Raw genomic sequence first — 16916 nt, forward strand, 5'->3', positions numbered from 1 at the left:
TAACCATATAAATATAATGTTCGGATGCTGACTGCAGATGAATGACGAATGTGTAGAATAAAAACAAAGGGCTTAAAAAGGGTGAGACACATATAGGCAAAAGGTAAATTTGCTAGATTAATAAATCAGAGTGACCTGTAAAACCTTGGTTACTTATATTCTGGTTTTTTTCTCTCTCTCTTTTTTTTTCTTTCAGGGGAACCTAGGGAGATTGAATAAAAAAATATATCGCTTGTTTTCAAAATACACAGGAATTAGGTTGTTGTTTACAATTAATGACGGTTCGCGGTACACGTCAGAAGAAAAACAATGACAGAAATTCCAATGGAATCAGTAAAAACGCAAAGGAAAAAGTATGTTTGTTTTGGAATCCGCGAATGCTGTTTGCTTTTCTTTCCGGAAAATGGTGGTCGATGAATTTCATCTGATAAGGATTTTTTCTTTTTTTTTTCTGACTTCTCAAAGATGGAAAAGTTCTGGGCGAGAAAAAATCTTTTCTTTCCATCCGAGTCAATTGTCAATGGTTGCTGCAGCGAACGGTTCTTTATTTCTGTTTCCAAAGCGAACAAAAGATTTTTGTCAAGACATTTCTGCCCCAGAAGGCCTTCCGCCCACTTTCGCTATTTTCTGTTTCTGCTTTTGAAACCTTGTTGTTAAAGAAACAAATTCCCTTAACCTCTGGCATAAATTGGCTCCACAAAAAGGAAAATGTGTGATAAGCCTCTGAAAGATAAAGGGAAATAAACTTACTGCCTCGGACGAAATTACCGAAGTTTTTCTAAAAGCGGCTGGTACAAAAAAAAATCGAAACGTGACTGGTACAAAAAACAAAAGACAAAAATAAAATTTGAAAGGTACCCGGTACAAAAAAAAAATAGAAACGTAACCTGTACAAAAAACAACAAAAAATTTGAAACGTGACCGGTACAAAAAGCAAAAAAACAAAAATCGAAACGTAACCAGTATAAATAACAAAAAAAAGAATTCGAAACGTGAACGGTACAAAAAACAAAAAATCAATCATTCAAAAAGTGACCGGTACAAAAAACAAAACAAAAAATTCGAAACGTAACTGATACAAAAAAAAACATTTGAAACGTAATTGATACAAAAAAACAACAAAAATTCGAAAAGTGACTGGTACAAAAAACAAACCAAAAAATTCGAAATGTAACTGGAACAAAAAAAAACAAAAAGTAACTGGTACAAAAAAAATCGAAACGTGACCGGTACAAAAAACAAAAAAACGAAAAATCGAAACATAACCGGTACAAAAAAAACAAAAAAAACAATTCGAAACTTGAATGGTAAAAAAAAAAATCGAAACGTAACTGGTACAAAAAACAATAAAAAAAAATTCGAAACTAAATAATAATTCGAAACGTGACCGGTACAAAACACAAATTAAAAAAATTCGAAACATAACTTGTACAAAAAAACAAAACAAAAATCGAAACGTAACTGGTACAAAAAAAAAATTCGAAACGCAACTGGTACAAAAAACAAAACAAAAAATTCGAAACATAACTGGTACAAAAAACAAAAAATTTCGAAACGTAACTAGTACACAAAACATCGAAACATGACCGGTACAAAAAAAAAAAAAGAAACGTGACCAGTAAAAAACAACAAAAAATTCGAAACGTAACAAAAATCAAAACAAAAATTCGAAAAGTGACCGATACAAAAAACAAAACAAAATAATCGAAATGTAACTGGTATAAAAACAAAACAAAAAAGTCGAAACGTGACTGGTACTAAAAACAAAACAAAAAACAATAATTCAAAAAGTGACTGATAAAAAGAAAAAATTTTAAATTTGAAACGTAACTGGTACTAAAAACAAAACAAAAATTTGAAACGTGAACGGTACAAAAAACAACACAAAAAATTCAAAACATAACTGGTACAAACAAAAATTCGAAACGTAACTGGTGCCAAAAACAAAACAAAACAAAATTCGAAACGTAACTGATACAAAAAAGAAATAAAAAATTCGAAACGTGACCGGTACAAAAAGCAACACAAAAAATTCTTTACGTAACTGGTACAAAAAAAAAAAAAATCGAAACGTAACCAGTATAAATAACAAAAAAACAAAAAGTCGAAACGTGACCGGTACAAAAAAACAAAATAAAAAATTTGAAACGTAACCGGTACAAAAAACAAACGAAAAATTCGAAACGTAACTGGAACAAAAAAAATTCGAAACGTAACTGGAACAAAAAAAATTCGAAACGTAACTGGAACAAAAAAAAAATTCGAAGCGTAATTGGTACAAAAAACAAGACAAAACGTGACCGGTACTAAAAAAAAAAATCAAAAATTCGAAACGTAACTGGTACAAAAAACAAAAATTCGAAACGTGACCGGTACAAAAAAAACTAAAAACAAGACAATGTCTTTTTATTGGGATTAAATTTAACTTATACATAGAATATGTAATACAATTCTGTAATGCATTAAGTTGTTTTGACTGAAATACTTACTTCTTATCGAAACTAAACAATAAAACAAATATAACGCTAAATTTGTAAAGTGTTTTTATCCAATGTCAAATACAGTTGATATTGGCATATGAAATCTAAATAAGATGGCTTGTGTACTGAAGATCGGTGAACAATTTTCGATAGATACTGAATGGTAGTTCAATTAAAATTCTCTCTTTTTCTTTAGACAGAGTAAATCTCAAAGACCACTGCAAGATGCTTGTTATTTCCATTAAACGTTGCTAGCACCAGCTGCAACCACCGAATTCTTGCTTCAAATGAAAGCCCATTTTTATCAAATTTCTCTTCACGCTCCGTCTCGCTCTGGCAAGCAATTCCACTGTCTATAAATTCTTTTATGTCATGAATAACAGGCGAAACGTTATTACATCACTGAGAAACAAAGAGCCAAGTAAGATATACACATGAAAGTGCGATTACTATAGGCGGATAATGTATCCGCGTTGAGGCTCATTTTCGAAGAGATATGGTTTTCTGACATGCAAGGCATCTCAGTAAGTATCAATTATAGTTTATGATGATCAGTCGGTTATGGGTACACCGTAATAGAGATTCAAACAGGCTCCAAAGTTGGCTGTGGATTTTCTAAAATATTTTTTTTTTTTTTTTATTGTTTTCGTGTCATTTATCATGTAGGTAACCAAGGCATTCTCGACAGCTCTCATTTGGATAAAAGTCTAGAGAAAGGTGTTAAAATGAAAAAAAAAAAATATATATATATATATATATATATATATATATATATATATAAATATATATATATATATATATATATATATATATATATATATATATACTTTTAGGGCATAGTTTTTCTCTAATACAATTTTCGTTAAAAGCAATTGCTTTAGTGGTATCTATAAGTTTCTTGCAGGTATCTTCATACCGACGAAGTTTTTTCCGATTCTCGTTCGTCAATTTCTGGTGAAATATACGCAGACTTCCTTCTTCCATTTATTGAATTTTGTCACGACAGCTGTTTCGCCTTATGGCATTATCAAGCGACTACTGACTTACAATCTGACCTTTCGGCCTATTTATCTCATCGTGTGGGAGGTATGACCTCGAGGTATGGGTACTGGTTAGTCTAGGGATTAACAGCTTAAGGGTGTTGTTTTAGTTACAAAGAATATAAGGACATATGTACTGCGACAATAAGAGTGAAAGTTTAAACAGTGGTTAAATAAATATTCAAAATACAATGCCATGTGCTAGAGTTTCCTTAAATGTATGTTTAAAATTTAATATGTTACATGTTGGTTTTAGATAAAAATTACAAAATTACATACAGGAATGAAAATGAATATAGAAATCTAAATACGGGAGTACAAATATATATATATATTTTATAGCATGCATAAAGGTACAAGAGATAATTTCTGTTTATACATAAATGTGTATGATTTAAATTTGAGTGTGTGTGTGTGTGTGTGTGTGTGTGTATGTCCAAAATGGTCTACGTTGGTTAACGGTTGCTGATTCGTGTTGGGCGGGGTCTCAGCGACCTGAGTAAGGATGTTACTTGACTTTCGCTGACGCTGGGTCTTCTCATGCCTTCCAAGGGGCGCGATGTTCTCGGTGGATTGGGGCTCGCTGTCTGGTCCCTGTTGGCTTGGGTATTCCTTCTCCTGCTGGAGGGGAGTATGGTCCGATTCTTGTTGGACGTTCAAGGTCGGCTTCTGAATAGCGATGCTCACTGCTTCCGTTATTAAGAGACGACCGTAGTTGTCTTCTCTGTGTACGACCTGGGTGCCTTCTATGAGCTCTTGTAGAGATGGCTTCCTGTCGTGAACATCTATGTAATGTTGATGGATGGCCCCTTGATTTCTATGAGCCAGCAGACGTCTCCGAAGGGTCGTTGTAGTGTGCCCGATGTAGTTTTGGCTGTGAGGTTTACACACCTCCTCTGGACAAGTAAATTTGTAAACTACATTCGTGCACATCTCCTTCGGTCCCCCCGGAGCGGTGCTGTTCTTCATTATTAAGGCTGCTACAAGGTTGGGCTTACTATATATCCTGAGGCTTATTTTATGGTAAGGGGCTTTTGGGGTTACGCCTCTGTTTATTATCCCGCGTAGTGTGCAGCAATCCTCCTTGTATGCAGACCCATAATGTACACGATGGTAAATAATCAAGTTTTCCTCGTTTTTCGCCATGGTGTTGGGTTGGTAAAATTCGTCCATTTTCTTTTTTATTGCTGCTTCGATAATTTGATCTGCATACCCGTTGTTTGTCAGCAGTTGGCGAATTCGGTCGAGTTCGTTATGTATATCTTTCCATGATGAGCTGTGTGTGAAGGTTCTGTTGACATACGCACTCACGACAGACTTTTTATATGCGTCCGGGCACTCCCCGCGTGCGTTCAAATTTAAATCATACACATTTATGTATAAACAGAAATTATCTCTTGTACCTTTATGCATGCTATAAAATATATACATATATTTGTACTCCCGTATTTAGATTTCTATATTCATTTTCATTCCTGTATGTAATTTTGTAATTTTTATCTAAAACCAACATGTAACATATTAAATTTTAAACATACATTTAAGGAAACTCTAGCACATGGCATTGTATTTTGAATATTTATTTAACCAACCCCTGTTTTAAACTTTCACTCTTATTGTCGCAGTACATATGTCCTTATATTCTTTGTAACTAAAACAACGCCCTTAAGCTGTTAATCCCTAGACTAACCAGTACCCATACCTCGAGGTCATACCTCCCACACGATGAGATAAATAGGCCGAAAGGTCAGATTGTAAGTCAGTAGTCGCTTGATAATGCCATAAGGCGAAACAGCTGTCGTGACAAAATTCAATAAATGGAAGAAGGAAGTCTGCGTATATTTCACCAGAAATTGACGAACGAGAATCGGAAAAAACTTCGTCGGTATGAAGATACCTGCAAGAAACTTATTGATGCCACTAAAGCAATTGCCTTTTAACGAAAATTATATATATATATATATATATATATATATATATATATATACTAAATTTCGAAGTGAACTAACGATCATATTGGTTTTTTTTTACATGAACCAAAAAGGTAAATAAATAAATCAATATAGTATGTACCGTCATATTGTCAAAACTGTTTTGCGATATTCAACATAGCAGAGAGCAGAGGTACGGACTGGTAGTCATGAAATGGTCTTACTGACAAGGTATTCATTCGCTTTTATAGTGTTATTTCTTTTATTTTTGCCTAATGATCGCAGTTATTATTTCTAAGTGATTAAAAACTCAGATACTGCCATATTCACAAAATTTATTCAACATCTTCTAGTAAATATTATCAAAGAAATGTATATATAAAGGTTAAAGTAGATAAAAATTAGAAAAAAGATCCAGTAACGATGCCTTACTCCGATAATATAAACACGTTTCTTCTTAAATATCGTGAAACTAAAAGGCTGCTGGCACATAAAAAAAAAACTGCTAGCGAACACGTAAACATCTTATTTATTCAACAACACGAACGATGTTTTCCAACCAAGTCTGAGCCCTTTTGCAGTATTGGTAAACTATAAATCAGAGAAGGAGCAAATTTCCTTAAGGTGAGGCGAAAGAAACATTTCGATTTAACGAAAGGAAAGGAAAATATAAACGTCTCTATTTACTCGGAGGTTTCTCCCCTTTATATTTTCGAAAGAAAAAAAACTAATTAATTCGGGCCTTTTTCTTCCATTCTTTGTTTCCTCAAGAAGTTTGTCGGATATAGTTAAAGAATAGTAAAGGAATAGTAAAAGAGATCAAAAACAGTCTAATTAATCCAGTATGATTTCATTCAAAGGTAGAATGAAATCATGCTCGCAGTAAAAAAAAAAACCAAGTTGATTCAAAATGAATCATCATATCAGGAATTGAAAAACTGCATATATCAGAAACAGTGTTCCGTGCAATGATATTTTTATTCCATGATGCAATGTGGATTCATAACGTATCTTAGTTTTACGAATATGAAATAAGTAAAAAAAAAAACAGCGTACTCTATGCAATGATTGTTATATTTATGGTGCAACTTGTTGTAAAAAGTGACGGAACGTTGAAGGTCACAGGAAAGAAAAATTTTTAAAAGAAAACTTTTAGGACAAGAATGCTACTTTTCCTGACATCAGCTATAGAGAAAAGTAGATGGAAAAACGAAGGAACGGGAGGAAAAAACAATGTTGTGAAAACAAAAGTCTGATGCTTTTCTGGATCTAACGAAACGAGGAAAACTTAATTGCCGAATAACGGAGGTATTGCAAAGAAAGGCGATGGCAATGGCACTAAGGCAGGGCCAAGCACAAGAATTACATTTGGAAATGGCTCAACGTTCGGGACAGACAGAGACTGCCACTGCTTAGGGTGCTCAAATGCCACTGGCATGAGGAGGGCTGACAATGGGGCTCCTGTCCCAGGAGGTCATATCCTCCAGGAAGGTGCTTAGCTACTGCCAGTGTGCAGATCTTGGTTCTGTGGGACCTGGTGGCCCTCAAACGAACTGTTGGGAGAGCCATTTTCAAATGATTGATGCTCTCGATGGTGATGAGTTTGTGTTTTTCAATCTTGGCCCCCTATGGGAGCTTGTCTTCCGGTAACAGGGAAATTTGCAAGCCAGTGCCTTCAAATGTCTTGACTTGGCGTACGGGATAGTGACCTCGAGGAGGCGCCACAATGGATAATTGGTAACCGCTAGTTGGTGGAGGGTACATAGATTTGCATGTAGTGCAATAAAATTTGCTGAATCCTCCTTGAGGAGATGGAGGTGACTGTTGATGTTGGTTGGAGTGATCAGAGGGAGATATGACAGTGGTTCCCCTTTAGATCGGCACTGGGATTCCGAGTGTCCTTTCCTTTTGCAATGAGTGCATATAGAAGGTTTAAAGAGGTCCCGAGTTGTAACCAGGAGGAGTATCTTCTAATTCAGGGTACCAGCAGAAGGATGAAAGGTGTCCCAATCATCCACAAAGTGGCAGCAGTCAGCGAATGTCTTGGAACTTTTCTCACTTAGGTATGTAGCTAATGAACTGAGGGCTTAATAAAAGAAATTCTCCATCTGCACACATTCTAGAAGGTCCTCAAAGTTTGAGGTTTCAAGGCCGTACAGCCAACGCTTAACAGCCCGTGTCTTATGGTAGGCCCTATCTGCCCAAGTTTGACCCACTTCATTGGGTAGACCGTGCACATTGTCTCCACCATTCAGGAGTAATCTCATAGGCTTTGATGACCGCCTTTCGGACGTCGAACTAAAGACCAGAAGGCAACCAGTCTCTTGCCATCTATGTGTTTAACAAGGATCAGGGAGATCTTCATTTCCATGTTCCAACTCGTTTGAGCAATGCCTCAGTTTCTGTGACGGCCCGCTTCGGGATTAGCGAGCTTATGCTGCTGAAGGTGGAATCCGAGATGCCGCAGTGGGATACTCGGCCCTATGTTGGCAAGTGCCATAGCATTCTCATGGAAGGAATTTTCAAGTGCTAGCTCATGTTTTCCCTGGTTCTTCCTTTCTCATCTTTCTAATTCAGCAAAAGTTTTTTTTCTCCTGGGTCAAGGCTAGTTTGTACTGCCATTGCTTCTCCACTGCTCCTCTCCCTCCTTCTTAGAGGCAGCCTCCTTCTCCTCTCTCTTCTTCTCAGAGGCAGCCTATTTCTCAGCGTCATCGACCTATTCGTGGACCCATGTGATCAGTTGCTCCCCACTGAAGTTCATCCCTTCCCAAATTCCAAGGTGGCCTTATCCCCATCAGCAGACATGTTGTTGCGGTTGCATAGAGCCAAAGGGTTCAAGCAAAGTGTGAAATAGATAGGTGGTGGACCATGTGACCATCTGGCAGGGTGTGGTTATGCAAAGGTATGGGCCAGTGGGTGGTAGCACTAGTAAATGAGAAAGTACCTGTGGTAGGCTACTCGGTACTGGAAGTGCCCCTCCGGTAAGGTAGCACTGGCACTAAGTGCAAGGTTGTTCAAGAGAACTAGTATTTGGTTAATTCAGGTGAGGACCAACAAATACTGTGAGTAGTACTACGTAATAAAAAGAATGGCACTGAGAGCGTTCCTTGGGGCGAGTAGGTGACACTTGAGGACCCAAATTTTGTTACCTGAAGTGCAAGTAGGGGTGAAGGATACGCTGGTGGCACCCTGTGCTGTGTGGCATAGGTGCAGGTTGTGTTATACTACGCAGTTGTGGTGGTGGCAATTAAGGTACCTGGGTTCTGGAGGGCCAGATATGTGACACTCACGACACAGATGGGCAAAGAAACAGAGTGCAAAATTGGCTAAAAGCGCAAAATCTGTGGGTGCTCAATGAGCTGTGAAACTACTGGACTAGCTATGCAATAAGCACACACTGGTAGGAACACGCAAGGCATGAAATAGTGATAACATAGCCCAAGTTATGCAAATAACGCAGACTTGAAGCAGGCACTCAGTGTGCAATAAGTCCTTTCCCTCATGGAAAAAATAAACAAAAATGAAAATAACAAAGTCCTGACCTCTTAGAAGTCCTGTATGTTTTACCTTAAGTAAAGAGAAGCAGAAAAATCTAGAGAGAATAGCGAAATTCCGAAACTATCAATTGCTGTGAAGACTACCTGAGGAAGCCATTAGCGCTTTTTTGAGAAATATCTATGAGTTGTCTTTCTGTACATAGCAAACTTTGGGGAAAAGAATATTGTCTAAACATCAGCCCAAAACTCACTTAGTACTTCAATAATGTATTTGCACATTATCATTATTTTGTAATGTACTTTTATATCGCGGTACGAAGACTCTATCTATTTAAGTTATCAGTAAGTGACATTTTGCTTATTTTGATTTCCTGTCTCCGTAAAACTAGGTAATAAATTTTAGGTCTGATATTTAAACTGCTGAATTTAGTGTTATAAGACCGTAGAGTGTTAGAGTGTATTTTCTCTTACCTCTTCTTTCTTCTAGATGATTCGTTCTGCGATCTGGTTCTATGTTTGACTTCATTCTTCTTCTTAAATGTTAGTAAGATATTAGTAATATTATTAGACTCTCAGGAGAAGTTGGAATGAGACGAACGGCAGAATTTCTGTCTTTACTATTGCAAAGAATACAAGTTACAACTACAAGTTTACAAATTGAGAGTCTGGTTAGGACCATTGGCAAAGTTTTGCTTCTTTACTGTACGACGGCAGTTGGTTCTTTCTCTCGTTCTTCTGGCGTTCTGCAAACAGCTACCCCAGGATCGAAATTGGCCCAACCTCCTAAGGCGGTGTACGTTCTAGTTCTCCTCCCAAACGGATTCTTGATTCGTGGAGCGGATTCTCTCTTATTGTTCCCCATCCCCTTTTAGGTGGGGTTAACATGTTAATTCCTCCTCTTTCAGGCGGAGTAAGTTAATTAACCTCCTCCTGGAAGTGGAGCTTCATTATCGATAGAAGCTGAGTGAGTCTAGTGCGAGGTCACAGGTCAAAGATTTTATGGCGGTCTTAAGATTTCAATTCAATTGCGACGGTGTTATGACTGTTGCCACTTTCCCGTCTCGCCAACGTCCTGTGACTATGGTTTTATTACGTCTAGGCTTATTAATCAAATTTGACTCACACACCAAAGCTCAATTCTCTCTCTCTCTCTTTCTCTTTCTCTTTCTCGTTATTTTCACTGTACATACTCTGATTATTCTCTCTCTTTCTGTTATTACGCTACCCTATCTACTATTATTTATTACAGCTGTGAACCCAGATGAAAATTCATTTTAAGAAAAGAAAACAAATATTCTAATAATAATTGAAGGCCCAGGAACGTTTTGGATTTGCAATTGTCAAAATATAGGTAAAGTCAGATACAGGAACAAACAAAGAGAGCAGCAGCCGTTGCAAAGTTCATGATTGACAATACTAGTGTTATTATTTCCGAGGAATAATGTAAATGTTTGCTACAATATGTTATACTTTCTAAATGATCCGCTATAAATATTTCAGGCTGGATTCTGTTCTTGGTTATATTAATAAAAATACTTGGAATAATAATAATAATAATAATAATAATAATAATAATAATAATAATAATAATAATAATAATAATAATAATAATAATAATAATAATAATAATAAATAAATAAATAAATATTAAATAAATAAATAAATAAATAAATAGAAAAAAAACAATAAATCAATAAATAAAATCGCAGAATTTAGCGAATTGATTTTATATACTATTTTCTCTATTTTTCTGATCATCCGCTTATCTGGCACAGCGATGCTTCTTAGTAACTGGCCAATATTCAGATTGGGAAATTCTGAAAAATGCTGGAGGGGATGTTTTATTTGAAAATACCAGTATACCAGATAAATAACACCAAAATCTTGTTTTTGAATAAAACATCCCTCCAGCAGTTTTTGGGAATTCCCATATGATTATTGGCCATTTACTAAGAAACACAGCTGAGCCAGAGAAGCGGATAAGAAAAAAATAGAAAATAATATAAAATTAATTCACATAATTCTGCCATTTTATTAAACAGAGTTTGTCTAAAAGAGGGTATTCTACCCCCAAAAAAATAAAATAATAATAATAATAATAATAATAATAATAATAATAATAATAATAATAATAATAATAATAATAATAATAATAATATAATAATAATAATAATAATAATAATTAGTAGTAGCAGTAGTATCAGTAGGTCTTTCACCTCTAGCTCGAGAGCGGGGTTGCTGTATATCAGGTCCACAATGATATTCAGTGGTGAATAGTATTGATTTCCTAAAAACGTTACAAGAGCTTTCGAACTTCATCCTGGGTAATTATTCACCACTAATATTATTGTGGACCTGATATACAATAATAATAATAATAATAATAATAATAATAATATATCACCCTATTCCAATAATAATAATAATAATAATAATAATAATAATAATGATATAATAATAATAATAATATAATAAGAGACTCTGGGAAAACATATGGAGCACAATCCGGTATCACACAACAAACATGCAACATGGCTCAAGGAAGTCAAGGCTGAGGAAACAGGGAGAATAAAACAAAGATTCACAGAGATCACGACAGACACAGTCAGACACCAACTAAAGAAAATGCCAAACTGGAAACCCCCAGGTCCCGATGAAGGTCCATGGATACTGGCTCAAAACTTCAAGGCCCTACACCACGAATAGCAGAACAACTCCAGCATTGTATCTCAAATCACCAAGCACCCAAATGGATGACCACAGGAAGAACATCCTTAGTACAAAAAAACAAGAGTAAGGGAAATATAGCCAGTAACTACAGGCCTATCACCTGTCCTACCAATATGTGGAAGTTACTAACAGGTATCATCAGTGAAAGGCTATACAACTACCTAGAGGAGACAAACACATCACCAACAGAAAGGCTGCAGAAGGAAGTGTAGAGCACAAAAGACCAGCTCCTGATAGACAAATGGTAATGAAGAACAGTAGGAGAAGGAAAACCAACCTAAGCATGGCATGGATAGACTATAAGAAAGTCTTCGACATGATACCACACACATGGCTAATAGAATGCCTGAAAATATATGGGGCAGAGAAAACACCATCAAGCTTCCTCAAACAAAAATACAATGCCAACTGGAATATAATACTTACAAGCTCTGGAATAAGACTGGCAGAGGTTAATATCAGGAGAGGGATCTTCCAGGGCGACTCACTGTCCCACTACTCTTCGTAGTAGCCATGATCCCTGTGACAAAAGTACTACAGAAGATGGATGCCGGGTACCAACTCAAGAAAAGAGGCAACAGAATCAACCATCTGATGTTCATGGACGACATCAAGCTGTGTGGTAAGAGCATCAAGGAAATAGATACCCTAATCCAGACTGTAAGGATTGTATCTGGGGACATCAGGATGGAGTTTGGAATAGAAAAATGCGCCTTAGTCAACATACAAAAAGGCAAAGTAACGAGAACTGAAGGAATAAGCTACCAGATGGGAGCAACATCAAACACATAGATTAGACAGGATACAAATACTGGGAATAATGGAAGGAGGGGATATAAAACACCAAGAGATGAAGGACACGATCAGGAAAGAATATATGCAGAGACTCAAGGCGATACTCGAGACAAAACTCAACGCCGGAAATATGATAAAAGCCATAAACACATGGGCAGTGCTAGTAATCAGATACAGCGCAGGAATAGTGGAATGGACGAAGGCAGAACTCCGCAGCATAGATCAGAAAACCAGGAAACATATGACACTACACAAAGCACTACACCCAAGAGCAAATACGGACAGACTATACATAACACGAAAGGAAGGAGGGAGAGGACTACTAAGTATAGAGGACTGCGTCAACATCGCGAACAGAGCACTGGGGCAAATATCTGAAAACCAGTGAAGACGAGTGGCTAAAGAGTGCATGGGAAGAGGACTAATAAAAGTAGACGAAGACCCAGAAATATACAGAGACAGGAGAAAGACAGACAGAACAGAGAACTGGCACAACAAACCAATGCACGGACAATACATGAGACAGACTAAAGAACTAGCCAGCGATGGCAATTGGCAATGGCTACAGAGGGGAGAGCTAAAGAAGGAAACTGAAAGAATGATAACAGCGGCACAAGATCAGGCCCTAAGAACCAGATACGTTCAAAGAACGATAGACGGAAATAACATCTCTCCCATATGTAGGAAGTGCAATACGAAAAATGAAACCATAAACCACATAGCAAGAGAATGCCCGGCACTTGCACAGAACCAGTACAAAAAGAGGCATGATTCAGTGGCAAAAGCCCTCCACTGGAGCCTGTGCAAGAAACATCAGCTATCTTGCAGTAATAAGTGGTACGAGCACCAACCTGAAGGAGTGATAGAAAACGATCAGGCAAAGATTCTCTGGGACTATGGTATCAGAACGGATAGGGTGATACGTGCAAACAAACCAGACGTGACGTTGATTGACAAAGTCAAGAAGAAAGTATCACTCATTGATGTCGCAATACCATGGGACACCAGAGTTGAAGAGAAAGAGAGGGAAAAAATGGATAAGTATCAAGATCTGAAAATAGAAATAAGAAGGATATGGGATATTCCAGTGGAAATCGTACCCATAATCATAGGAGCACTAGGCACGATCCCAAGACCCCTGAAAAGGAATCTAGAAAAAGTAGAGGCTGAAGTAGCTCCAGGACTCATGCAATAGACTGTGATCCTAGAAACGGCACACATAGTAAGAAAAGTGATGGACTCCTAAGGAGGCAGGATGCAACCCGGAACCCCACACTATAAATACCACCCAGTCGAATTGGAGGACTGTGATAGAGCAAAAAAAAATAAATAATAATAATAGCAATAATAATAATAATAATAATAATAATAATAATAATAATGATAATAACAGTATATTAAAAGTGTTTAATACTAAACGTAATTGCATTGTACCATCATAATTTTCTAATCCATCTTAGAGAGCGGGGACAAACAAAGGTTGATTTATACAAATATTGTAAATTCGCCATATTCTAACAAAACTTGGATGGAAACGTATAAGAAGGTAAGTCATCACTCTAAACGAAAAGCACAAAACACAACGGTTAAACTTACATAACCTACAAAGATCACAAAAACACCAAATTCATGATTCGGATAAGTATCATATCAGAAACACAACCCTAATGAAACAACAAATGAGACTCACACAGATGCGGAGACCCAGGAAATTCAATTTAAAAGATGATAATGTAATAAATCCACCAGTTAATGGCATCAGTAATGTGATCCTAAACTAAATATGAAAAAAATCTCTGATTTGGTGCTTCTTCATTCAGTTTATTCGATAAATGATTGACTTTTTCTTTTCATCTCTCTAATTCAGTTTCCTATCACCTTCTCTCTCCCTGGAATTCATTGATGCATCTCGCGAATCCTAATGAGCCAAAGAAAAAGAGGATCCCAGCCAGATATTCTTATCCAAACTCTATCCATCGTTCAATATCGAGGAACAGAAAACGACTGACATTGGATTCTGGAAAGAAAACTGGAAATATAATATATCATTATTAGTTTCTTCTTTTACAGGAATAATAGAAAACAAATTGGATTCTAATATTTTAAGTCGATGAGACGAATAAATGTTGGGAAATTATTCGTATAGTTTCAGACTCTAGGATGAAGAAATTTGTCCTTAATCTTATAGACCTTATCCAGGTCTATATACCAGGGAACGGCCACAAAACATTCTGGCGGCAGAATGTGTTTTACATCGTTATTTATTTATTTTCACAAACACTTTATTTGGGAAAGTTTTGTTTGTTTGTATGGTGTTTTTACGTTGCATGGAACAAGTGGTTATTCAGCAGCCGGACCAACAGCTAAACGTGACTTCCGAACCACGTGGAGAGTGAACTTCTATCACCAGAAATACACATCTCTCACACCTCAATGGAATCCCGAGAATCGAACTCGCGGCCACCGAGGTGACACGCCAACACCATACCGACCACGCCACCGAGGCGCTATTTGGGAAAGTAATGGATTGTGAAATGAAGTTTTTCTTTCAAGAACCTCATTCTTTAAGGCAATTGTCACGGGGTGTGTCATCACACCTTTCTTTGTCTCCAACTTCTTGCTCTTCGTAATGCGCCAGATGGCGTCATCCTTCGTCAAGAATTTGGGAGATGAGTTTGATAGAACTGCTGCCTGCTTTGAGTGACTTATTCGTTGGCGGTGTTTAGCGTTTCTTGGTGGTCACCTATCCGAGTGATGACCTGGTTCAGCGTCTTTGGAATTCGCCGACCGCTTGACCAGTGGTAGAGAGAGCATTGCACTACTTAAGCATTTAACTGAAATCTTTTCCAAGGTTTTATAAATTCATAAATTTGTCAAACGATTCTTGAACAACTTTAATATCGTTTTCATCTCCTTAATTGATATTATTCTTAACCTATTTTCATAAAGAAGTCAAATATTTCTTCATTTCTAGTCGATTGTCTCAACACACCAAAATAGAATCAAAAGGGTCCAGTAAAAAAAACAAAAAAAAAAAAAAAAAATTAAACATTTCAGAAAATCTGAATTCTTCAAACTCTTCACTCAGCGACTCAACAAAATATTTCTTTCAATTCATTTCTATCTAAATATCATTATGAAAAAAAATTATGCATTTACCAAATTCAATTCGCGAGACGCCACAAAAGGAATGATTTCAGGACCGCAGACAAATCTTTTTCTGCATCTTTGTCGGAATGCTGTTTCATCCTTTGTAATACACCGAAGGAAGCCGATTTCTTGGTCTTTCTCTATCTGGTCTCATGGTAGAAATAGAAGGAAATGTGACAGAGTTATTGGTATGAGGATACTATATTGCCCGTTTGCCACTGGTTCCTACAAAAGTAATCTTGGACAAATTCTTACCACAGGAGGAAATATGCTCTCCTGAAAAAACAAAAATATAAGAATATATATATATATATATATATATATATATGATATATATATATATATATAGTATATATATAAATATAGCATATATATATATATATATATATATAATATATAGATATATGTGTGTGTGTGTGTGTGTGTGTGTGTGTGTGTGTGTGTGTGTTAATGAAGAGTTTAATAGTCAGTATAAATTTCGGAATCACTGGTTTGAAGTTTTACTTCCACAGTTCTTCCTTATACACGAATTAATAATTCACCGAGGTATATAAAATTAAGTCTGTTGTCTTTCCGCCTTAGGTCTGTCCTAACGCTGGTTCTTGCTTTGTTTGCTAGACCTTAAAGATTTCTATATTTCCATGATATTAAATAGTTTTGTCAAGTTCAGACATTCTGAAATTATTTGAACAAGTGCTACTCTTGTGCATTAAACTATAATAAGCAGATATAAGTATATATATGAGGAGTCAATAACAATATTTGAAAGAGAGAAAACATAAAAAACTATCAGTGATATCACATTCGTCAGTCCACCGGCATAACAAAATCCAACAGGGTATCTTTCCTCTTTTTACTCAGCACGTTTGATATTTAAAAATATTCAAGATAGGTTCCGGAAATGTGAGCTGAATATTTAACAAGATAAGTTCCATCAAGTTACCAAGGCCAGTGCAGACACAGTGTGAATCGAGGAAAGATGTCGATTTTTTTTTTTTTTTTTTTTTTTTTTTTTTTCCTTTTTTTTTTTTTGAGATATCGACCTTTCTTGCAAAATACTACGACCGGTTATCCAAGGTCAATATGAACTTTGTATTTTTGTCACTTTAGAGCTTTTCTTAAACCGCTTTCATCTATTCACTGTAACTGATTACTTAATTCTCAGCTGCACTACTGAAAGGCAGCTTCTTTGTCTGTCTTCCGTTTTGTCTGTCTGTCTGTCCATCTTTGAGGAGGGACGAGTGCTCACGACTTTCCCACTGCCAAGCAAGATTCATTAGGATTCAAGTATTA

This window comes from Macrobrachium nipponense, chromosome 5 (genome assembly GCF_015104395.2).
Source record: "Macrobrachium nipponense isolate FS-2020 chromosome 5, ASM1510439v2, whole genome shotgun sequence".
In the NCBI taxonomy this organism is placed as follows: Eukaryota; Metazoa; Arthropoda; class Malacostraca; order Decapoda; family Palaemonidae; genus Macrobrachium; species Macrobrachium nipponense.